Here is a 25,252-nt window from a genome sequence, read left to right on the forward strand (position 1 = left end):
AGGTAGCTGCATGGCGTCCGCAACCCTGATCTCTCCCTTCTATCCTTGTTTTTAATTAGTATTCCCTAGATGGACATGTATTAGGTTGATAAACCTGTATTAGAGGCTCAGACTTGCGACACCGGATCTTTTTGGGCTATGTTGTAGGATTATTATTGAGATTCCGCATGTTTTAGCTCTTATTTCAGATTTCAAGTATTATGACTTGGTAAATTATCTGTGTTAATTAATCACGAACTGTGTGAGAAATGGGTTAAGGTTATTATATGGTCGGGCTTTCCTAGCAGTGTGTTGGGCGCCATCACGACCGGAGTTGGGGTCGTGACAGAAATATTTTTTAAGAGATATCAACACACCAAATAAGGGTTCAAGTAGTAATAAAAGAGTTAAGTCTTATCCAAAGAGTCATTCATTGTCTAAACATTTGATTGTTTAACCATAAATATGGGTTATTATTTTGCTTACTGACTATTTTTAGGATCCAATGACACCGGCAAGAATGATATCAAAAAAGAAAAATAGAAGAAATGGTTAATTTTTTTATATAGTTAATATCCAATAATTATCTATATTTACTGAAAAAGTGTAAATTTTAAAATTACTAAAATACAATCCAAATAACTTAAATATTTGACATGATTAATGTCCGCACATCCGCGCGGGTACTAATTCTAGTTTGCATTTAATGACTATGTTTTGCCTATGAACTTTAATCACTTATGTATTACGTAATCTCCATCGGTCATTACTCTTTAACTTAAATTGTCTGACTTGTTATAAACACATATAAGTATTTTCCATATATAAATCGGAGAGAACGGGGAAATATAAAATATTGATGTTACCCACATTGCACTTGTAATGCTTGGAGATCAAGTTATTTGTGGAACCCAAGATTTCATAGGAGAGGATTTTGCCAATTCGAATTCAAAAGGGAAAATAAAAGAGAAAAAAGAGCAAAAGGAAGACTTCATAGTTTTACCTAAAATTAGGATTGTAATTATGGCAATTTTGTATAAGACTTCGGCGTAAACCTAAGAGACCCTATTTGAATAGGAATCGAATGCCAAGGGGTTTTTTACATGTATAAATAGCAGCTTGGTATCGGCATACCGCATACCCTTATTCGTCTTCTTCTTGCAGCAAATAATTTTTGTACAAGGGTTTTAGGTTTTAAAAGTATTTGGATCTTTTGAAGCCAACACTTGATATCTTACTTCAGGTATGTTATTGCTTTTCTTGATGTTTCCTTTAGTTACCTGACATAATTTTCTCTCTCTGTACGGTGCATTAGGCAGTTCAATATATAATAACGAGATGAGTATATGTAGGCATAGCTTTTAACCATTGATTCTATATTTGTGTAATGTAGTGCTTTTCTTTCTATTTGGCTTCAACTCATTTCATCTGTTTTTACGGTAGATGACTTGTTTGGTCGAAACATTATAAGTTAGTTTAAACATCTTTCGTTGGATTTAATTTCGTCTGAGTCCTCATTCAGGGTGAGGTGCTTGAAGAACGCCTTGAAGCACTTGTCTCGTGAAGTTTACCCTCCATGCCTTAAGTGCGTTCATCGCCCTACTCGTAGTACCTGTCCAATAGTTTCTGCGCAAATCTAGGGGTGTTCAAGAAAAACCAAAAAAAATCGAATCAAATAAAAAATCGAACATTACGACCGACAAATCTTTAGTTTGGTTTGGTTTGGTTCGGTTTTCAATTTCAAAATACCGATATATATTTGGTTTATTTTGTATTTAAGAAAAATTTAGATCCCACATATTTTAAACATGGATTTCCTTATATGGTCTTCGAACATTCTCATCTTCTTTAGGCCTTTAGTTAGGCCTAAAGGTTTATTTTTTAACATGCTATCAGAGCTCAAGTTCATCCACAAATTTCTTTGTTTACTCATGTTGGGCCTCCATGTTATTTTGTCCCTGCTTTAAATATTTAGTCCTAGCTGTGCGAGAGGTTTAAGATACCATATCCATGGATATTTAAAAATGGATCTCTTTATAGAGTTTTGTACAATTCTCATCTCATAAGCTATGACACAGATCCATCACTCACTTTCTTCTAATCAAGCCCTTGATCAAATCACTCCTTTTGTCCAGTCGAAACCTACTATTGTTGTTCAACCTTAATAATGCCTTGTCTTGTTAGATGTATATAAGCATATTCTTCGATTTCTTGTAATGTATTTTGCTTCATCATCGTGTAGATGTCTGTGTTAATGGAAACAAGTCCCTCAATGATGCGTGGGAAGAGATTACATCAGAGCGTATACGATGAATATCCAAGATGTCCGTCCGCGTTTAAGCGCCTAAAAATTGATGCTTCCCGGAATTTTCCCGAAAATTGTGGTCCATTTATTTCTCAAACGAATGGAAGCGGTATTCAATTCTATGGTGATGCTGAGATCGTCCCGAAGTTTCCATCCAATACTAAGCGTGTAAAAGTTGGTGCTACGCGAAATTTTCCTCAGAATTGTAGCACGCGCGTTACCCAAGTGGATGGAATCGATACTCAATGCTCTGCTGAAGCTGAGATCAAAAGTAGTTCTAGTGTTGCTTTGGAAATGTCTAAGTCGGGCAAGCCTTTAGGAGTTTTTGTGCCAAAAAATTTGAGTGGTAACCCTGCAATTCGACCAAAAGATGTGCAAATGGATTTGCCATTAACTCCCGGGAAGGCTAAAAAGGATGAGTTGGTTCAAACTAGTGCACCTCTAAAAGAGGTTGGTGATTCAAGTAATTTGAGAACCTTATGTGAGCAACTCCCACCTACTAATGGAAATCAACCTTTGAAGATGAAAGAAATTGAAGGTCAAAATGAACCTAATAATGAAACAAGCAACAGAATTCATCACGAAAAAGTATTTGGTGATGAATCCGAGACTATCGTAGATGATGATAAAATTTGCATTTTATCACGCTTCGAGTGGAGCTCTTTAAAATCAAGTCTCAAGTCTCGAAGTACTTGACAACAGAAAATCTACTACTGGATATTTATTTACATTTTCAGGGGGAGCTATATCATGGCAGTCTAAGTTGCAGAAGTGCGTTGCACTTTCAACAACTGAAGCAGAGTACATTGCCGCTACAGAAACTGGCAAGGAGATGATATGGCTCAAGCGATTCCTTCAAGAGCTTGGATTGCATCAGAAGGAGTATGTCGTCTATTGTGACAGTCAAAGTGCAATAGACCTTAGCAAGAACTCTATGTACCATGCAAGGACCAAACACATTGATGTGAGATATCATTGGATTCGAGAAATGGTAGATGATGAATCTCTAAAAGTCTTGAAGATTTCTACAAATGAGAATCCCGCAGATATGCTGACCAAGGTGGTACCAAGGAACAAGTTCGAGCTATGCAAAGAACTTGTCGGCATGCATTCAAACTAGAAGACAGTGCTACCTCCTCTGGATGAATGAGACTGGAGGGGGAGATTGATGATGTCCATCTCATTGAAGAAGTATTAGGCATGTGCCTAATAAGAGTTTTCTTTGGTTTGGTAGCCAACCTTGTTGACTTGGTTTGGTTGGTAACCAACCTTGTTGAATTTCTTTGGTTTGGTAGCCAACTTTGTTGAATTGTGAAAAATGTGTGTAAATTGTCAAATATTGTAGGCTTTAGAGGGTGAAGCTTTGGCTATAAAAGGAGAGCTTCAACTCTCATTTCTACACACCAACAAAGAGAGAAAGAAAGAGTGAGGTTTCACAGACAAGGTATAAGAAAATAGTCTGTGAGGAAAATAGAGAGTGAGCGATATTGTAGTGAGGTGGGAATATCAAAAGAGGGTTATTTCTTTTGAGTGTTGTAGTGGTCTTTGGAGTATTTACCTCCGACCTACAAAGTTGTAAAATTCCTTACTATAGTGATATCAGTTGCTCCTCTCGGGGTCGTGGTTTTTTCCCTTATTCAGAAGGGTTTTCCACGTAAAAATTTTGGTGTCATTGTTACTCTTTTATTCTTGTTAATTACCGTATCTCGGTGCTACATTATTATTCCGCTTTATTACCGTGAATATTATTTTGGTAAGGGGTTTATTCCCAACAACTGGTATCAGAGCACGGGTTCTGCTCGTTCACTGAAATACTATTCACTGTCGGTAGTACTATACTTGGTGAAAAAATAAAAATGTCCGGAGTAAAGTACGAGGTAGCAAAATTCAACGGAGATAACGGTTTCTCAACATGGCAAAGAAGGATGAGAGATCTGCTCATCCAACAAGGATTACACAAGGTTCTAGATGTTGATTCCAAAAAGCCTGATACCATGAAAGCTGAGGATTGGGCTGACTTGGATGAAAGAGCTGCTAGTGCAATTAGGTTGCACTTATCAGATGATGTGGTAAATAACATCATTGATGAAGACACTGCACGAGGAATTTGGACAAGGTTGGAAAGCCTATACATGTCCAAAACGCTGACAAATAAATTGTACCTGAAGAAGCAGTTATACGCCCTACACATGAGTGAAGGTACGAATTTTTTGTCACATTTAAATGTGTTTAACGGACTAATCACACAGCTTGCCAACCTCGGAGTGAAAATCGAGGAAGAAGATAAAGCCATCTTGCTATTGAACTCGTTGCCATCTTCGTACGATAACTTGGCAACAACCATCCTGCACGGTAAGACTACTATTGAGTTGAAAGATGTCACATCGGCTCTTCTACTCAATGAGAAGATGAGAAAGAAGCCTGAAAATCAAGGACAGGCTCTCATCACAGAAGGTAGAGGCAGGAGTTATCAAAGGAGTTCGAACAACTATGGTAGATCCGGAGCTCGTGGGAAGTCAAAGAACCGATCCAAATCAAGAGTCAGAAATTGCTACAACTGTAATCAACCAGGTCACTTCAAAAGAGATTGCCCAAATCCAAGGAAGGGCAAAGGTGAAACCAGTGGCCAGAAGAATGACGACAACACAGCCGCCATGGTGCAAAATAATGATAATGTTGTCCTCTTTATAAATGAGGAAGAGGAATGCATGCACCTGTCAGGTTCAGAGTCGGAATGGGTGGTTGACACAGCGGCATCTCACCATGCCACACCGGTAAGAGATCTTTTTTGCAGATATGTAGCAGGTGATTTCGGCACAGTGAAAATGGGTAACACAAGTTACTCAAAGATTGCGGGGATTGGTGACATTTGTATCAAGACAAATGTCGGATGCACATTGGTTCTAAAGGATGTGCGGCATGTACCTGATTTGCGGATGAACTTGATCTCGGGAATTGCTTTAGACCGAGATGGATACGAGAGTTATTTTGCAAATCAAAAGTGGAGACTCACTAAGGGATCATTGGTGATTGCAAAGGGAGTTGCTCGTGGCACGTTGTACAGGACAAATGCAGAAATATGCCAAGGTGAATTGAACGCGGCACAAGATGAGATTTCTGTAGATTTATGGCACAAAAGAATGGGTCATATGAGCGAGAAGGGATTGCAGATTCTTGCCAAGAAATCACTCATTTCTTATGCCAAAGGTACAACTGTAAAACCTTGTGACTACTGTTTATTTGGTAAGCAGCATAGAGTCTCATTTCAGACATCGTCTGAAAGAAAATTGAATATACTTGATTTAGTATATTCTGATGTTTGCGGCCCAATGGAAATTGAATCAATGGGCGGTAACAAATATTTTGTTACTTTTATTGATGATGCTTCACGAAAATTATGGGTTTATATTTTGAAAACCAAAGATCAGGTGTTTCAAGTTTTCCAGAAGTTTCATGCTCTAGTAGAAAGGGAGACGGGTCGAAAGCTAAAGCGTCTCCGAAGTGACAATGGAGGTGAGTACACTTCAAGGGAATTTGAAGAGTATTGTTCAAGTCATGGGATCAGACATGAAAAGACAGTTCCTGGAACCCCACAGCACAATGGCGTAGCCGAGAGGATGAACCGCACCATTGTGGAGAAGGTGAGAAGCATGCTCAGAATGGCTAAACTGCCTAAGTCATTCTGGGGTGAAGCAGTTCAGACAGCCTGTTACCTGATCAATAGGAGTCCATCAGTTCCGTTGGCGTTTGAAATCCCAGAGAGAGTCTGGACCAACAAGGAGGTGTCCTACTCGCATCTGAAGGTGTTCGGTTGCAGAGCTTTTGCACATGTACCAAAAGAGCAGAGAACAAAGCTGGATGATAAATCTATTCCCTGCATATTTATCGGATATGGAGATGAAGAGTTCGGGTACAGACTGTGGGATCCTGTAAAGAAGAAGGTCATCAGAAGTAGAGATGTAGTCTTCCGAGAAAGTGAAGTTGGAACTGCTGCTGATATGTCAGAAAAGGCGAAGAATGGTATAATTCCTAACTTTGTTACTATTCCTTCTACTTCTAACAATCCCACAAGTGCAGAAAGTACGACCGACGAGGTTGCCGAGCAGGGGGAGCAACCTGGTGAGGTTATTGAGCAGGGGGAGCAACTTGATGAAGGTGTCGAGGAAGTGGAGCACCCCACTCAGGGAGAAGAACAACCTCAACCTCTGAGGAGATCAGAGAGGCCAAGGGTAGAGTCACGCAGGTACCCTTCCACAGAGTATGTCCTCATCAGTGATGAGGGGGAGCCAGAAAGTCTTAAGGAGGTGTTGTCCCATCCAGAAAAGAACCAGTGGATGAAAGCTATGCAAGAAGAGATGGAATCTCTCCAGAAAAATGGCACATACAAGCTGGTTGAACTTCCAAAGGGTAAAAGACCACTCAAATGCAAATGGGTCTTTAAACTCAAGAAAGATGGAGATGGCAAGCTGGTCAGATACAAAGCTCGATTGGTGGTTAAAGGCTTCGAACAGAAGAAAGGTATTGATTTTGACGAAATTTTCTCCCCCGTTGTTAAAATGACTTCTATTCGAACAATTTTGAGCTTAGCAGCTAGCCTAGATCTTGAAGTGGAGCAGTTGGATGTGAAAACTGCATTTCTTCATGGAGATTTGGAAGAGGAGATTTATATGGAGCAACCAGAAGGATTTGAAGTAGCTGGAAAGAAACACATGGTGTGCAAATTGAATAAGAGTCTTTATGGATTGAAGCAGGCACCAAGGCAGTGGTACATGAAGTTTGATTCATTCATGAAAAGTCAAACATACCTAAAGACCTATTCTGATCCATGTGTATACTTCAAAAGATTTTCTGAGAATAACTTTATTATATTGTTGTTGTATGTGGATGACATGTTAATTGTAGGAAAAGACAAGGGGTTGATAGCAAAGTTGAAAGGAGATCTGTCCAAGTCATTTGATATGAAGGACTTGGGCCCAGCACAACAAATTCTAGGGATGAAGATAGTTCGAGAGAGAACAAGTAGAAAGTTGTGGCTATCTCAGGAGAAGTACATTGAACGTGTACTAGAACGCTTCAACATGAAGAATGCTAAGCCAGTCAGCACACCTCTTGCTGGTCATCTAAAGTTGAGTAAGAAGATGTGTCCTACAACAGTGGAGGAGAAAGGGAACATGGCTAAAGTTCCTTATGCTTCAACAGTCGGAAGCTTGATGTATGCAATGGTATGTACTAGACCTGATATTGCTCACGCAGTTGGTGTTGTCAGCAGGTTTCTTGAAAATCCTGGAAAGGAACATTGGGAAGCAGTCAAGTGGATACTCAGGTACCTGAGAGGTACCACGGGAGATTGTTTGTGCTTTGGAGGATCTGATCCAATCTTGAAGGGCTATACAGATGCTGATATGGCAGGTGACATTGACAACAGAAAATCTACTACTGGATATTTATTTACATTTTCAGGGGGAGCTATATCATGGCAGTCTAAGTTGCAGAAGTGCGTTGCACTTTCAACAACTGAAGCAGAGTACATTGCCGCTACAGAAACTGGCAAGGAGATGATATGGCTCAAGCGATTCCTTCAAGAGCTTGGATTGCATCAGAAGGAGTATGTCGTCTATTGTGACAGTCAAAGTGCAATAGACCTTAGCAAGAACTCTATGTACCATGCAAGGACCAAACACATTGATGTGAGATATCATTGGATTCGAGAAATGGTAGATGATGAATCTCTAAAAGTCTTGAAGATTTCTACAAATGAGAATCCCGCAGATATGCTGACCAAGGTGGTACCAAGGAACAAGTTCGAGCTATGCAAAGAACTTGTCGGCATGCATTCAAACTAGAAGACAGTGCTACCTCCTCTGGATGAATGAGACTGGAGGGGGAGATTGATGATGTCCATCTCATTGAAGAAGTATTAGGCATGTGCCTAATAAGAGTTTTCTTTGGTTTGGTAGCCAACCTTGTTGACTTGGTTTGGTTGGTAACCAACCTTGTTGAATTTCTTTGGTTTGGTAGCCAACTTTGTTGAATTGTGAAAAATGTGTGTAAATTGTCAAATATTGTAGGCTTTAGAGGGTGAAGCTTTGGCTATAAAAGGAGAGCTTCAACTCTCATTTCTACACACCAACAAAGAGAGAAAGAAAGAGTGAGGTTTCACAGACAAGGTATAAGAAAATAGTCTGTGAGGAAAATAGAGAGTGAGCGATATTGTAGTGAGGTGGGAATATCAAAAGAGGGTTATTTCTTTTGAGTGTTGTAGTGGTCTTTGGAGTATTTACCTCCGACCTACAAAGTTGTAAAATTCCTTACTATAGTGATATCAGTTGCTCCTCTCGGGGTCGTGGTTTTTTCCCTTATTCAGAAGGGTTTTCCACGTAAAAATTTTGGTGTCATTGTTACTCTTTTATTCTTGTTAATTACCGTATCTCGGTGCTACATTATTATTCCGCTTTATTACCGTGAATATTATTTTGGTAAGGGGTTTATTCCCAACAGAACTTGTTATGGTCGGACTACATCGCCAATTTATTAGAGGTATCGATTATGTGAATATTAACAGAAAAGATGTTGCAATTAGTATCGTGGATTCTGGTCGGTACGCCAACGAAGCCGTATCTTCTCAAACATTCATTTACGTAGGTCAAGGTGGGAATCCAAAAATTTCTGGTACGAGAGTGGAAGATCAAAAGCTTGAAGGGGGTAATCTTGCCTTGAAAAACTCCATGGACTTAGGATATCCGGTGAGGGTTATTCGTAGTCGACATAGAGTGAAAGATGAAAAGAGTGATATAAGATACATTTACGATGGGCTGTACACCGTGACGAAGTATTGGCAAGAAAGAGGTCCAACTGGAAAATTTGTTTTCAAGTTTGAACTGAAAAGAAATTTTGGCCAGCCTAAACTTACTCGTGAGCTAGTGTCACAGCCAGCTAATTTAGCCAAGGTAAATCACTATCATCCAAACATTAACAAGGAAATGCAATCAGTTACGGAGCAGAAGTTTGTTGTGGACTATGATATCTCGCAAGGAAAGGAGAAGATACCGATCCCTGCTGTCAATGCAATAGATGACGAGAGACCCCCACCGTTCACTTACATTACCAGAATGCAATATCCAGATTGGTATTATATTTCTATGCCACAAGGTTGCAGTTGCACAAATGGATGCTCGGATTCTTAGCAATGCTCTTGTGCTTCTAAGAATGGAGGTGAGATTCCATTTAACTCAAGAGGGGCTATTACTAGAGCAAAGCCACTTGTTTATGAGTGTGGTTCGTCTTGCAAGTGCCCCCCTTCTTGCAAAAACAGAGTTTGCCAACGTGGTCCTCGGTACCATTTGGAGGTTGTATTGGGAAAAAACTGAATTTACATTGAAGGTGACGTGACATGACACGTGGATTGGTCAAATGGGCAAAACATGAGGATCAGTTAAGACAACAGATACGGGGAAAGGAAAGCTAAATAGGCACGAGAGACAATTTGAATAATACACGCTTCGTACCTGTTTAGGTCATTTAAAGCCAAGAGATCAGAAGGCATTGAAAAAATGGATATGATGACGAAAAGGAGTTCAAATTCAATATTAAATACCCAATACGTTAGAGAATTGGTATTAAATAGGAATGATTGTGTAACGTCTTATTTAATGTCATTTATTGCTCATAATTGTCTCATTTAGACAAATGCATAACACCTTCTCCTAGAATCAAATATAAAAGGAGAAGGACTCAACATCTGTAAGGACACGAAATACGATTGAGATCTTACTGAAATACAAAACTATTTACTGCTTTACCATCATTCTCAAAAATATTTTATTTTCGTCTCCTGATTATCAGTAACCCGAATTTCTTTATAGCTTTGACTAAAGACTCAGATTTTTGGTTAAACAAATTGGTTCCGTTACCGGGAATCTGATAATCTTTCTTTTAAGCTACATCTTGTCCATTGTTATCACCATGTCAAACACCAACACCAACAATAACAATGAAAACATTTTGGGAAACCCTGGAAATCAAATCCATCAAAATCAAGGAGATTTACATAACATTGAAGTGGTTCCCTCCCCTCAAAATTCACCACGTCAATCTCGTGAAGGCACTCCTGAATCTCGTGCTGATCAACAAGAACAATCTGAACACTTTGAAGGTGGTACAAATGAAGTTTTACAAAAGCTAATTGATGCACAGGTCGGCAAAGCTCTTCAGACTCTAGTTAGTCGATTGCCTGTTGCACCACCCACTCCAACTCCTAATAATAATACATTGGAGAATCCCCGTTCTGGTCTTGTTAATTCTGGAAATGGAGGAACCACCAGTGAACCACAGGAAGGGGAACCAGGTAATTCAAATAATTCCTATTTGCAAAATTTAGTACTAACCTTGCAGAAACAGATTAAGGAACAAAATGAACGTATTGAGCAAATCCCTGGAGTTCCGCCTGTAATAAAAGGAGTTGACATGGACAAATACTCACAACAACCTTGGAAGCTAAGTGCTGCTCCCCTTCCAATTCTGAAAAAGTTCAAAATGCCTGACATCCCAAAATATGATGGTACTATAGACCCATGTGACCACGTGACTGCATTTACAACAGGCATAAAAGGCAACGACTTGACCAAACAAGAAATTGAATCAGTACTGGTCAAGAAATTTGGAGAAACACTCACCAAGGGTGCATTAACCTGGTATTCTCTTTTATCTGAAAATTCTATAAATTCTTTTGCTGAGCTTGCAGATTCTTTTATTAAAGCACATTCGGGAGCACAAAAGGTTGAGAAAAGAATGGAAGATATTTTCAAAATCAAACAAGGAGATTCAGAGTTGCTCAGAGACTTTGTTGATAGATTCCAGCGTGAAAGAATGACTCTACCCCGTGTGCCTGACAACTGGGCTGCAATAGCTTTTGCAAGTAATTTAAATGACAAAAGTTCTGAAGCCACGAGAAGACTCAAAGAAAGCCTTCGAGAATTCTCTGCAACCACGTGGAATGATGTTTACAACAGGTATAGTACGAAGCTGCGAATTAAGGAAGATACCGTACCTAAGTTTCATCATGAAGAAAGGGGTGGTTCCAGAAGATCAGAAACGAAAAAATATCAGGTAAAAATAGGTACGATCCATATATGGGACCTGTAGAAAAAGACCCACGGTCAAAACAAGATAGCCAGCAATATAATCAAAAATCGAGGAATAGGGACTCTGGTTCTTCATCGAAATTCAGAAATTATCGGAACAGACAAGAGCCACGAGATGATGACAGAAGTTTAAAGGCACGATTCGGCAGATATAACTTTAATGTCACTACCTCCGAGCTCGTGGCTGTTTTGAGAAGTATGGGAGATAAGGTGCGGTGGCCAAACGAGATGCGGTCAAATCCAAATAGACGCAATCCAGATCATTGGTGCGAATTCCACAATGATCACGGGCACAAAACTTTAGAATGTAGATTCTTGCAGAGTGAAGTGGACCATCTATTGAAGCAAGGGTACCTTACTGAGTTATTTAGTGAAAAAGGTAAACAGGCCTATATGAAAAATAGGCAAGAGCCACCAAAGCCTCATTCACCCAAGAGAATAGTGAATGTGATAAGTGGGGGAGAAGATATTCACGGCATAATCTACACAGCCTCCAACAAGGTTTCTAAAGTAACAATTACACACGGGAAATGGGTACGACAAATTTTAGAAAATGAAAGTATTTCATTCGATGATGCAGATATCGAAGGAGTGATAACTCCATATAATGACGCACTGGTAATATCTTTACTTGTACATGATACTAATGTAAAACGAGTTTGATTGATCCAGGGAGTTCCGTAAATATTATACTACTAAGGGTATTACGTGAAATGCAAGCTGAAGACAAAATGATACCCAAGGCGCATACCTTGTCAGGATTCGACAATTCAAGTGTGATAACAAAAGGAGAGGTAATTCTAACAACCTTTGCTGCAGGTGTTGTTAAAGAAACTAAATTTCAGGTGGTAGATATGGAAATGGCTTACAATATGATCATGGGGAGACCGTGGATACATGATATGGATGCTATCCCGTCAACTCTACATCAAGTTATTAAATTCCCATCACCATGGGGAATTTGCCAAATTCGTGGGGATCAGCAGATAGCTAAGAGTATCAACGCTGTAACAGGTACGAGCACTGTAAATAAAGAAAAATAGCAATTACAGGAAACAGTTGAAGGATTCAAGAATCAAACCTCAATTGAACAAGAAAAGACGGATTTAGACTCGAGACCTGATACAATTCAAAAACCTAAAGAGAATGAAAATATCAAAACAACAATTGAAGAACTCGAAGCTGTGATATTATTCGAACAATGGCCTGAACGGAAGGTTTACATTGGAGCCAATTTAAGCTCAGATATGCGAGGTATGTTGATTAAATTTTTAAAAGCTAACGTTGACTGTTTTGCTTGGTCCCATGCTGACATGACAGGGATACCACCGGATGAGATGACTCACAAATTAAACGAAGATCCATCCTTTACACCAATAAAGTAAAAGAAAAGAAAGCAAGGAGCTTTCAAAAACCAGATGATTCAAGATGAGGTCCAAAAGCTATTAAAAATTGGGTCAATCTGCGAGGTAAAGTACCCTAATTGGTTAGCCAACACAGTTGTTGTACCTAATAAGAATGGTAAGTGTCGAGTCTGTGTAGATTATACAGATCTTAATAAAGCTTGTCCAAAAGATTCTTTTCCTTTACCACATATAGATCAACTAATCGATGCAACTGCAGGACATGAACTTCTAAGTTTTTTAGATGCATATTCAGGGTACAACCAAATTAAGATGGACCCTAGTGATGAAGAAAAAACTTCTTTCATTACAGACAGGGGGACTTACTGTTATAAAGTAATGCCTTTTGGTCTCAAAAATGCTAGGGCAACCTATCAAAGGTTGGTTACCAAAATATTCCAAGAATATTTAGGAAAAACAATGGAGGTATATATAGACGATATGCTCGTCAAAACCCAGCAGTCTCATGATCATATTTCTCATATATCTGTTACATTTGAAATTTTGCGAAAATTTAATATGAAACTCAACCCAGAAAAATGCGCATTTGGAGTTGCATCAGGTAAGTTTTTGGGTTTTCTTGTTTCTAACAAGCACTTATTGGCAAAACCACCGTTAAATTTCAACAAGCCCTTAGAAATTTGAAAGCTTATTTGTCAAAACCACCGTTATTGGCAAAACCAAAGGTGGGAGAAAAGCTTCTCATCTATCTGGCTGTATCTGAAGTTGCGGTAAGTGCTGTTTTAGTTCGTGAGGACCGAGGTAAACAATCTCCCATTTATTATGTAAGTAAGTCCTTATTAGATGTTGAGACACGATACCCACAGCTAGAAAAGTTAGCATTATCTTTGATCATGGCATCTAGAAAATTAATACCTTATTTTCAATGTCATCCCATTAATGTAGTTACTGCTTTTCCGCTTCGAAATATTTTGCATAAACATGAACTGTCAGGAAGATTAGCAAAATGGGCTATAGAACTAAGTGAATTCGAAATCATTTATCAACCCAGGACCGCTATAAAATCTCAATTACTAGTTGATTTCGTGGCTGATTTTAGTCAGGGGATGCATTTAGAAGCAGAAAAAGAATTACAAGTTTTTAATGGTGCAAACCCGGGGACTTGGGTTTTATTCACTGATGGTTTATCTAATATAAAAGGAGCAGGTCTGGGTATAGTTCTCATACCACCTACGAGTGAAATTATTAGGCAAGCTATAAAATGTCATTCTATAACTAACAATGAAGCAGAGTATGAAGCTGTAATTGCAGGTTTGGAATTGGAAAGAGAACTCGGCATAACACAAATTATAATCAAGAGTGATTCTCAACTCGTGGTCAATCAAATGCTGGGGACTTATACAGCCAGGGAAACTCGAATGCAAGAATATCTCGAAAAGGTACGGGAACTAATTAAGCAATTCCAAACTTGGAAGGTAATGCAGATCCCAAGAGATGAGAAAGTAGAGGCAGATGCTTTAGCTAATCTCGCATCTGCAGCTGACTTAGCAAACAACGCAAATGCTTCAGTCATACATTTATTTCATCCCGTTCTCGAACTTGATAAGAATGAGGTAAATTTTAATCATCTAACATGGGATTGGAGAAACAAAATTATTGCTTTTTTACAGTACGGAACCGTGCCTATTGACAAAGGGAAGGCTCACGCACTTCGCAAAAAAGCCGCTCGATATTGTTTGTATCAAGGAAATCTTTATCGAAAGATGTTCGGTGGACCACTAGCACAGTGTCTCGGACCCTCTCAAACAGAATATGTGATAAGGGAAGTGCACGAAGGACATTGTGGAAATCACGCAGGGGGAAGGTCGCTGGTAAGAACATTGATTCGAGCAGGATATTATTGGCCTAAGATGGAAGAAGAGGCAAACAGTTTCGTGTCCAAATGTGATAAATGTCAAAGATACGACAATAACATGCACAGACCAGCTGAGTTACTACACCCTGTTATAGCCCCGTGGCCCTTTATAAAATGGGGAATGGATATCGTAGGTCCACTTCCACAAGCAAAAGGTCAGGTAAAGTTTCTACTTGTACTCACAGATTATTTTACTAAATGGGTAGAAGCAGGAGCATTTAAACAGGTACGAGAGAAGGAAGTTAAAGACTTCATATGGAGAAATATAATATGCCGTTTTGGAGCACCAAAAGAGATCATGTGTGACAATGGACCACAATTCATAGGAGCTCAAATCACAGAATTTCTTCAAAGTTGGCAGATTAAAAGGATAACGTCTACGCCATACCATCCAGTGGGTAATGGACAAGCGGAATCCACTAACAAAGTCATTATCAACAACTTGAAGAAGAGGTTACAGGATTCAAAAGGTAATTGGCCTGAAGTATTACCTGGAGTATTATGGGCTTATCGTACAACGACAAAAACAAGCATTGGAGAAACACCATTTTCAATGGTTTATGGTGTGGAAGCCTTAATTCCAGTTGAAATAGGTGAACCAAGCACACGGTACATTCGGGCAACAGAGGAATCTAATGATGAAGAGATGCGGGTCAACCTTGATTTGCTTGAAGGAAGAACAAAGGCTGTATTGATAAGAATGGCAGCACAAAAGCAAGTTATTGAACGATATTACAATAGGAAAGCATGCCTCAGATTTTTCAAAATTGGGGACTTCGTGCTTAAAAAGGTGTTCCAATCTGCAAAGGCTGCTAATTCAGGAAAACTAAGTCCAACGTGGGAAGGACCATACAAAGTTCGTGACATTGCGGGAAAAGGAGCATACGAGTTGGAGACAATGACGACAAAGTTTTACCCTCACATTGGAATACCGTCCATTTAAAGAGGTATTACTTCTGAGAAAGTACCCACGGTCAGGTATCGCCATGTTAAAATTTTTCTTTTGAATTATTAATGTTTTACTAACGATTTTTGATGCTAGGCAAAAACCCTAACTCGTGCCAAATGATGAGTCACGACCTGCAAGGCAAAATGGAGTATTCTAAAATTCCCAGCCTAGGGTTACAATTAATCTGATGGAAATACACACGAGTTAGGTAGTCTTCATCTATAATCACATATTTTTCTGTTTCAGGAAAAGGTCCAGATTGAAAGAAATAAACAAGTGCTCGAGGCTTCATACTTCACCGCTCAAACACTTGGGGGACTACATATTATACACAGATATGTGTAGAAAAACAGATATGAATATCGAACAAAAGTTGGCCACAAAGAGACAAGTATTGAGAAAAAGTTACGAAGTCTTCAGCATTCATGAGAACAAGACATTCTTCATCATCGTGTTCAACAAACACAATATATGCATCATAATGTTTTTCCCATAAGAACAACAGAGTCACCTCTCAAACCCTTCCTAATATATAAAGATAGGGTCATGATTATGTACTGAAACAGGTTATGAAGAAAAACCTTGTTTATTTTATGTTATGAAAAAATCTGTTACAAGAAAAACAGTTACGAGAAAGTTATAGATGTATTTTAATACATGTAATAGTCAAAAAACTTGTTAAAGTTCATGAATAAAAACTTGTCAAAGTTGTTTCATACAAAACATGTGTATTCCTATTTCTTTCATCGTATTATAACACCATTATGAAGTTGAGACGTCTTCTTCATTAAGTGTCGATAAAATAAAAGGGCCCTCTTTTATAAGCCTCATGTTAATAAGTCATGAGAAGAATCATAAAGCATTTTCAAAGGATAAAAATGCTAAACTATTCTATAAGTCCTAAATAAGTAAGGAAAAGGCAAGAATAGAACACATTGAAGTACTAACAAAACTTCTTAATATAATTAAAAAGACTAAGTAGAAACTTAGTCAATAAAAGTTTATACAAGTGCCCCATTATGATAATTGGGGACTTTCACCAAAAAAATCCCTTAAAAGCTAAGGGATAAAACCATTATCCAATTGAAGGGGTTAGCACATCAGAAGTTGCAATATTAATTTCACTTTCATCCACATGCACGGTGGCAACTTCTGAAGAAGTAGCAACATGAACGGTTTCAGCTGAGCTTGAAATGTTAGGATCAACGAGGGAAGCAAGAGTTACAGAAGCTTCAACTTCCACAGACTGAGTCATAGAAGTTTCACCCTCTGAAGCCTGAATTGCAACATTTTCAACTTCAACTGCCATAGCAGCGACTTCTTTATTTAAAGGTTCTTCAGCCACGGGAGCTTCAATTGACGGAGAGGGAAAGTCAAGTGGTTGTTGGGTTCTCTCAATGGTCTCTAAAACTTTGGCCAACTCTGAGTTTAAGTTTAAGTTTTCTTGACTGGCCTCTATTAAAGCACCACGACGAGAGTTTAGAAAAGCCCAACTCACCTCTATGTTAAAATTCTCCTCAAGAAGTTCATACTCCCTTTTCCACATAGCAAGATCATTCTTTAACACTTGATTTTCAGCTAAAGTGGATTCAAAGGAAGCTTCAAGGGAGGCATGAGAACTCTTCAAAGCACATATCTCGTCAGAGGAGATCCTTAAGTCAACCTGAGCTTGAGTCAAGCTTTGCACTAACTCCCCCGCATATTCTTCTTTCTTCTCCACAAGTGCTTTAAGCTCTCTGATTTCTTCACTGGCCTTTGATAATTGTTTTGAAAATGAGCACTCCAAAAGCTCCTTATCTTTTTTAAATTGGCTTGAAGAAGCCTTGGCAATTGCTAGCTCAGAAGTCAAACCACGCTTTTGCTGCCCCAGGTGATTTCTACTTTCTTGCAACTCCTCTATGGTCCCCTGAGCATTCTCAAACTGCTCCTTCCAGTTTGCTGCCTCAAGCTGGGTTTCATTGGCTATTCTTCTAGCCTCAGAGATAGCCTTCGCAGACTCTCGATCCTTCTTCTCTAGAGTGGAGATTCTTCCCATTAACTCAGTACCAATAAGATTAGCCTACAAGGGAAAGGCATCAAATGTGAGAATATAGAGAGATATAAAAAAAACTTGTAAGTTAAAAGAGAAGTACCTTCAAGGTAGAATGAACTATGTCATTCATCAGAGTCAAGAAACTGTGGTTCTCCATCTTCTTCTTCTCAATGCCTCCGATTAGAGGCTTGAGCCAAACATCAGCTCCACCAGTCTTTCTCAAAAGGCTATGATTGGCAGGAACTTCAAGAGTCACACTTCTCATAGCCATATCTCTGCTGCTAGAACCCGCCTCTGTATACTGAACAGAGGGAAGGGGAAAAATAGAAGGAGGAGTAGTAGAAGAGGTAAAAACAATGGGAGTTGTGGGAGTCAAAGCAGGGACAGCAGGAACAGATATGGGAACCAAAACAGGTAAGGAAACAGGAGTCGATAAAATAGGCAAAGAAATACTCGTGGTTGTCAAAGGAATAGAAGAAATGGGAATAGAAGAAGAGAGGGGAGTTTCATCAAGAACTGGTCCAAACTCTTCACTCTCAAAACCACTAACGAAGAGACGACGAATTGATTCATCAGAGCCTCTTGGGGTGGTATCCTCATCAGAAAGGATTTGAACAGGCTCGGAGATAGAGGCTCGAGCAGGAGTATCTTCAACTTCATCTCCATCAATGATGCGTCTCCTGGCTCTTGGCCTAGCTATCAAAGAGGTATTCTCTTCTTCCTCATTCTCAGAACTTTCTTCTACAACCTTTCTTTTTGGTAGCGTGGCCCGAGTCTTTTCCAAATCAAGAGAAGCGGTTGAAGATGCTCGAATGGCAACAGCTACCTCAGCTGTCATACCCCTGATATCAAATCCTGATAAAAAGAGGGATAAAGAACTAAAATAAGAAAGAATTCAATATACAACAAAGCATAAGGAAATACATACCATGGGTATTCACTTTCCAACCATTCAAAAGAGAAATTGATTTCCAAGTTCTCGACTCCATAGGCGCAATCTTCAAAATTGAATCTACCCAACCACGGAAGTTAGGAACGTGTTCCACATCTCCCATGGTTGCTACAAAAAGCCAAAAAGAGACGAGATTAGAAAAGAAATCAAAATTCTTAAAAAATAGATACGGTAAGAAAAAGAAAAACTTACGTGCAAAATTCCACTTCTCAGGGAAGGGAATGTTTGTTTCATCCAACAAATCCACCGTACGTACAGCAATGTAACGACAATAACACCCTCGATCCTTGTCATCTTCGGGGTTTACCAAAACCTTCTTGCTTTTTGCAGTCAAGTAAAAACTCCATGGCGGAATAATTTGGGGTGGTATAGGTGAATAAGATGGGAAAATGTAAAATTAACATTGGCTTTGGTAGACAAATACCTTAAGCAAGCCACAGCTCTCCAAACAAGAGGACCTACTTGTGCTAAGCAAATTTTGCAAAAGCGGCAAAATTCAAGTATAACTGGGTCAATGGCAGGATTAAATCCCAAAGTAAAGGGATAAGTATAAACGAAAGAGAATCCAATTCTGAAAGAAGAAATTCTCTGGTTTGGGGCAGGAATCATCATACGAAGATTATCTCTCCAATTACAATCTTTCCTAACAGTGGGAATCACAAGTTCAGTTATTAAAGAAGGATAGGTGTCAGCTTTTTCTAAATTTTTAACTTGTTCTTGGAGAGATCTTCTATCATTCCCAAAAGATAAATCATTGGGTACGATTTCTTCAACTAAAGGTTCCTGAGTAGGTTCAGAAAGTTCTTTACCTTTAGAAGAGGGGGTCTGATGAACTACCACGAGTGGATCCTAGGCTCAAGCTCCGAAGCCTACCTCCTCTGCCTCTCCTATGTCTTACGGGGGCATTGGGGAAGTGATCTAGAATTGGAACTTTTCTAGGGTTAGGGTTTGGAGATGACATTGTTGAAGAAGGATGAACTGAAGAAAAAGCAAATGTGAATAATAAATTGCTTGTGGAAGATCTATGAAGAAGAAGACAAAATAAAGAGGGTTAAATATATTTATAGTAACAACCGTCGAACTTAGAAGTGTAATGATGGAAAGCCAATAATAAAGGCAACGATCACTTCGTGAATAGTGGGAATAAAGAAGTCTTGAAAAAAGGACGCAGAATTGCAGAACCAATCAGAAAGTGACATATGTGTATAGCATTAAAAAAGGGTGACACGTATGCAAAGCATCAATTAGAAGGGACGATTGAAGCGTCAGTACTGTCATGGTATTAATTACGGCAAAAATTTTCTTTTTATAAAGATCCACTTCCCAGATATTTAATTGATAAAATAAATGGAAAGTGGGGGGACTATCTGTATTGGGAAAAAACTGAATTTACATTGAAGGTGACGTGGCATGACACGTGGACTGGTCAAATGGTCAAAACATGATGATCAGTTAAGAGGCACGAGTGACAACAGATACGGGGAAAGGAAAGCTAAATAGGCACGAGAGGCAATTTGAATAATACACGCTTCGTACCTGTTTAGGTCATTTAAATCCAAAAGATCAGAAGGCATTGAAGACATGGATATGATGACGAAAAGGAGTTCAAATTCAATATTAAATACCCAATACGTTAGAGAATTGGTATTAAATAGGAATGATTGTGTAACGTCTTATTTAATGTCATTTATTGCTCATAATTGTCTCATTAAGACAAAGGCATAACACCTTCTCCTAGAATCAAATATAAAAGGAGAAGGACTCACCATCTGTAAGGACACGAAATACGATTGAGATCTTACTGAAATACAAAACTATTTACTGCTTTCCCATCATTCTTAAAAATATTTTATTTTCGTCTCCTGATTATCAGTAACCCGAATTTCTTTCTAGCTTTGACCAAAGACTCAGATTTTTGGTTAAACAGAGGTTTTCAAGACCGAATTAAGAGGATGGGGTTTGAGGTCTCGGGATTATGTATCATCTGGAAGTTTTAGATGTGAATATGTTGGAGAGTTGCTTGATGAAAAGGAAGCCTAAAAAAGAATAGATCATGATGAGTACTTGTTTGATATCGGCAACTATGATGAAGAAATCCCCAAAAGGAATAATAAGTTCGACGTAGAGTCAAATTGTTTTCAGAGGGAGGATGAAGATGGCTTTACCCTTGATGCAGCAAGATATGGGAATGTTGGAAGATTTATCAACCATAGCTGCTCGCCGAACCTTTACGCTCAAAATGTCATGTATGACCATGGTGATAGGAGAGTACCTCACATAATGTTTTTCGCTTCCAAAAGTATTGCTCCATTAGAGGAGCTTACTTATCACTACAACTACAAGATTGATCATGCTTATGATGCAAATGGGAATCTGAAGAAAAAGAATTGTAGATGTGGTTCTCCTAAGTGTTCGGGGAGAATGTACTAAGAAGTAGTCGTGTAAACTATTCCTTTGTACTTTGAAATTTCAAGCATACTTCCATGTCATTACAATCTGACGTGCATTTAGATACAGTTGTCTCAGGTTTTCTTGAAATATCATTTGTTGATATTGCAATTGTTGTAAAATAAGTTTTATTTTTGTTGTTTTGACAAATTGATGATTGTGATTTATTCTTTATGATATTTGAAACTTATTAATTAAATTTAAGCTCATTTGAGGTAGATTTGAGTGTTGAACAGTGTTTTAAGAGGCTTTCTCGGGACTCGCCTTGGATGGGGCACTATCAAAACACCCTGAGGCTCATGTGTGGGGCTTAGGTTTCCGAGGCTTACACCCCAAGCGTCCGATTGTGCGCTCAAAACACGCCCAATGCTTACTGCTCGAGGCTCGCCTAATAGTTCCTAACGCAAATCATGCATCAAATTCCCTAATTAGCGCCCTTCAAAATTCTTAATAAATGAATAATTAAAGTTCTATTCATCTATAGAAATATGAAGATTGAGAGTAACTCAAAATAATGAGCCAAAATATTACATATTTACTAGTAGAGAACATCGTGAGGGTGAATATCATTTGTATATCCAAAATTTATCTTCACTTATTATATGTCTTAATTTCTAAGTTCTATGTCTCTCAAAACTATTAAAGAGAAAATACATAAGTACCCCTTGAACTAAGGTCGAAGTTCCAACTACACACCTTATCTTTGCGGGGATTCTATCACCCTTCGTCCTCTCCCCTACCCCCCCCCCCGCGCCGAACTTTTTTAAAATAGATTAAATATCACCCTAATTCTTGGCCGGCAGTGAAATATACGTACCTTTACATGTCTATTTCGTAATTTTTGAACTTTTTTCTCTTTCTTTTCCTTTTTTCTTTCTTTCTTTATCCTATTACACTTTTTCTTTTTTCATTCTTTCTTCAAATTTAAGTTTTTCAACTGTTCATGAAGATTCGTTCTTTGATCCAGTCCTTGTTTGATTAGACTCTATGTATGTGGGTTTGTTGCTTGTTTCATATTGAAATTTCAGGAACTCTATTTTCATCGTCGGGGGAGTTTGTTGTTACCGATTGTGAGTTCCGGTTTTGATTTTATTTTTCAGTGACGTCTACATTCCAATGGGAAGCTGGAGAGATAAGATCTGGGTTTGAGTAATGATGATGGTGCCGAGGTAAAGATTAAATGGGTGAAGAATAAAAATGAGGTGGGAAAAGGTGAGGGTGGTGGTTACGTTATCAAGGTGGTGGTGAGAGTGAAAGGAAAAAGAGAAAAATAAAAGAAAGGAAAAATAGTTCGCCGGAGAAGGTCATCAGCGTTCATGGTCTTTGTCGGAACGAAGAATGTGTTTTTTTTTAATTATAACAAAAAATTACAAAAATAAATTTTTTTCAACTTTCTTCGCTTCTCACTCAGAGTAGAACACACTCTCTATGCCACCTCAACATTTAGGGGGTTAATAATTGTATTATTAATTAGATAAGGTGTGGAGTTGGAACTTCGGCCCTAGTTCAGGGAGATACTTATGTATTTTTCCACTATTAAACTTTTATTATTTTGCTACTTGAAAGCAATTTTATATTTACTCATAAGGAGTAATAATTTAAATTTATTAAGTTACAATATGGATACAGTTTATAACTTATTAACTTTTAGAGAGATAAGCTGTATAGTTTGATGTAATATATTTTAAAATATTATAATTTTTTAATCGTTTGAAAGAGAACACGTTATAGTCAATTTTTATTTCGTAATAACTTCAATACTATTGCATTATTTATATTTATAAAAAATTCTTGATATTTTATTTTCTATGAGTTTTTTTAATTCTTTAACTCTTAATGTACTTTATATATATATATATATATATATATATATATATATATCTTTTAATGTATTTTAATTTATTAATTAAAAATTTGAAGATCCATAGGGCTTACGCTCCATGTCTCGAAGCTTACGTCTAGCCCTACATTAAGTAAAATGCCCCTCTCACACCTCCACCTTTTAAAACACTGGTGTTTGAACGATGTGTTGAATTGTTGGAATTCGAATAATGAATTATTGTTTCTGGGCATAGATTTATTCACTTGAACTTCTTGTGAAATGTCTGTAGTGAAGCCATAGATGTGCCTGAATTTCATGCCAAAATATTTAAAGTGCAGCCATCATATGTCCGTAGTTTGGCCTTGCTAAAGTCACAACTTCCGTAAAGAAAAATGCCCAAAGTTTGATCTTGCCATCGCCCCAACTTCTGTCAAAATATGTTCGAAGTTGACCTTGGTAAGCCAAGGCACATTTCCGGCAAAAAGTCCAAGTTTGACTTGACATGTCCATACTTCATGCAAAAGATGTTCAAAGTTTGCCAGACTTCGTACATAATTTTTTCTCTACTTTAGACTCATATGTCTAAAGTGTATTTGAAGTGGATAAATTTATATTTTTTTTTATATTAGGTATGACTTCAATGGTAGCCCTAAAATCGGGTATATATCTTTACTTACCCCTCGAATGTCATATTTGTGCAAATCTCCCTGTATAGAATGACGGCCCACAAAACATTAACCATTATGGTATTAACTAGTTGGCCTATAGAGCGTCAACACAGAGGCGGCTGGAACGTGAAGCAACTAAGGCAGTTGCTTTAGCCCCCAAATTTGGGGAGGCCCATTTTTCAAGTTTTTAGCTCTCTAAAGTGACCCTTTAACTTAAAAAAATTAGATGAATCATTACTCTCTTTTACCCTTTTTAATTAGAAAAATGTGAAGCTTTATACTCTCTTTCTTGGTTTGTGAATCACAATCTTTCATTTTACCTCTCTCATTAACTTACATACATTGGGGGCAGGGGGGGGGTCAATTTACATACTTTGTCTTCTATTTTTTCTGACTTTCTTCGAGAGTTTATGTTACGACCCGATTGGTCGTTTTGAGCTCTAGCATGTCGTTCCGAGGTTTGAGATCTTGAGTAACTTCACTTCATGTTTTATGACTTGTACATATGGTCGGAATTGAATTTTGGGAGGTTCGGAGTTGATTCAGATGAACTTGGGCATATGTTCGGGTTGAGTATCGGGTGGTCCGAGAGCATTTCGGCGCTTATTGTGGAAAGTTGGCAATTTGAAGGTTTTAGAATTTTCTAAGTTTGGTTTGAAGTGCACTTTGGTGTTATCGATATCCGTTTGAGGTTCTGAGCCTTGAAATATGTTTATATTGTGATTTATGACTTGTACGTAAAGTTTGGCATCATTTCGGAATGTTTAAGTGTAATGCGGACGTGTTCGTCAAAGTTTGAATGTTTGAAAGTTAAGAGAAGGATTTTATCATCGATTCATAGTTTTGATATTGTTTTGTGTAATTTGAGGCCTCGAATAGGTTCATATTATGTTTTGGGACTGGTTTGTGTAATTTGACGGGGTCCCGGGGGCTTCGGGTGTATTTTGCATGTATTTGGGTTATATCACGCTCTTATTCGATGTTTTAACGTCGTTCTTTGGATATAAAGGGGTACCCTATTAAGCAAACGACCTTTAATTTGTGATTGGATTGAACCATTAGATCCATATGTAATTAGGGAACCATAGCAACAAGAATCATCGATTCCGAGGTCGTATGAGAGGGTAATGCCCATTTTCGTGTCGTGAAAGAATACTAGTTTCTGGTGCGGACTTTGTTTCTCGCAAACGCGAGGGAGGTCCCGCGAACGTGAAGAATGAAATTTGGGTTGACCGGTCAACACAAAAAATTGCTCTTCGCGAATGCGAAGGTGTCTCACTAAGGCGAAGAACGAATCGCCTGGATAGTGGTTTAAATGGACAGACCGGGCAATTTATTATTTTGAGCATATCTTGAGTTCTATAGCTCCGTTTGAGGTGATTTTCGCGGAGTTATTCTCGTCTCAACAAGGGGGTAAATATCTGACCTTTATTTTGATATTTTTCCATGATTATTTTCATTGTATAAATTGGGGTTTTGAGCCTCAAAGTTATGAGATGGTAAATGCTTGATTTGAGGGTCAATTCATGGGCAAAATTGGATGATTTTTGAAATCTATACTATATAAGTTATGGGTAATAATTATTTTTGATAATTTTCTGAATCCGGACGTGTGTGTTCGGGGGTTGACTTTGTTGACTTTTCTTAAGGAGTTGAGAATTATTTCTAATTGTTAAAT

General features: G+C 38.3%; 1 pseudogene; it reads left to right on the forward strand.

The window, feature by feature from the left end:
- The first annotated feature begins 8,790 nt into the window (after positions 1 to 8,790).
- On the forward strand, positions 8,791 to 21,066 carry LOC104241382 (histone-lysine N-methyltransferase, H3 lysine-9 specific SUVH5-like; annotated as a pseudogene).
- The last annotated feature ends 4,186 nt before the right edge of the window (positions 21,067 to 25,252 follow it).

This window comes from Nicotiana sylvestris, chromosome 3, assembly GCF_000393655.2.
Source record: "Nicotiana sylvestris chromosome 3, ASM39365v2, whole genome shotgun sequence".
NCBI classification, from domain to species: Eukaryota; Viridiplantae; Streptophyta; class Magnoliopsida; order Solanales; family Solanaceae; genus Nicotiana; species Nicotiana sylvestris.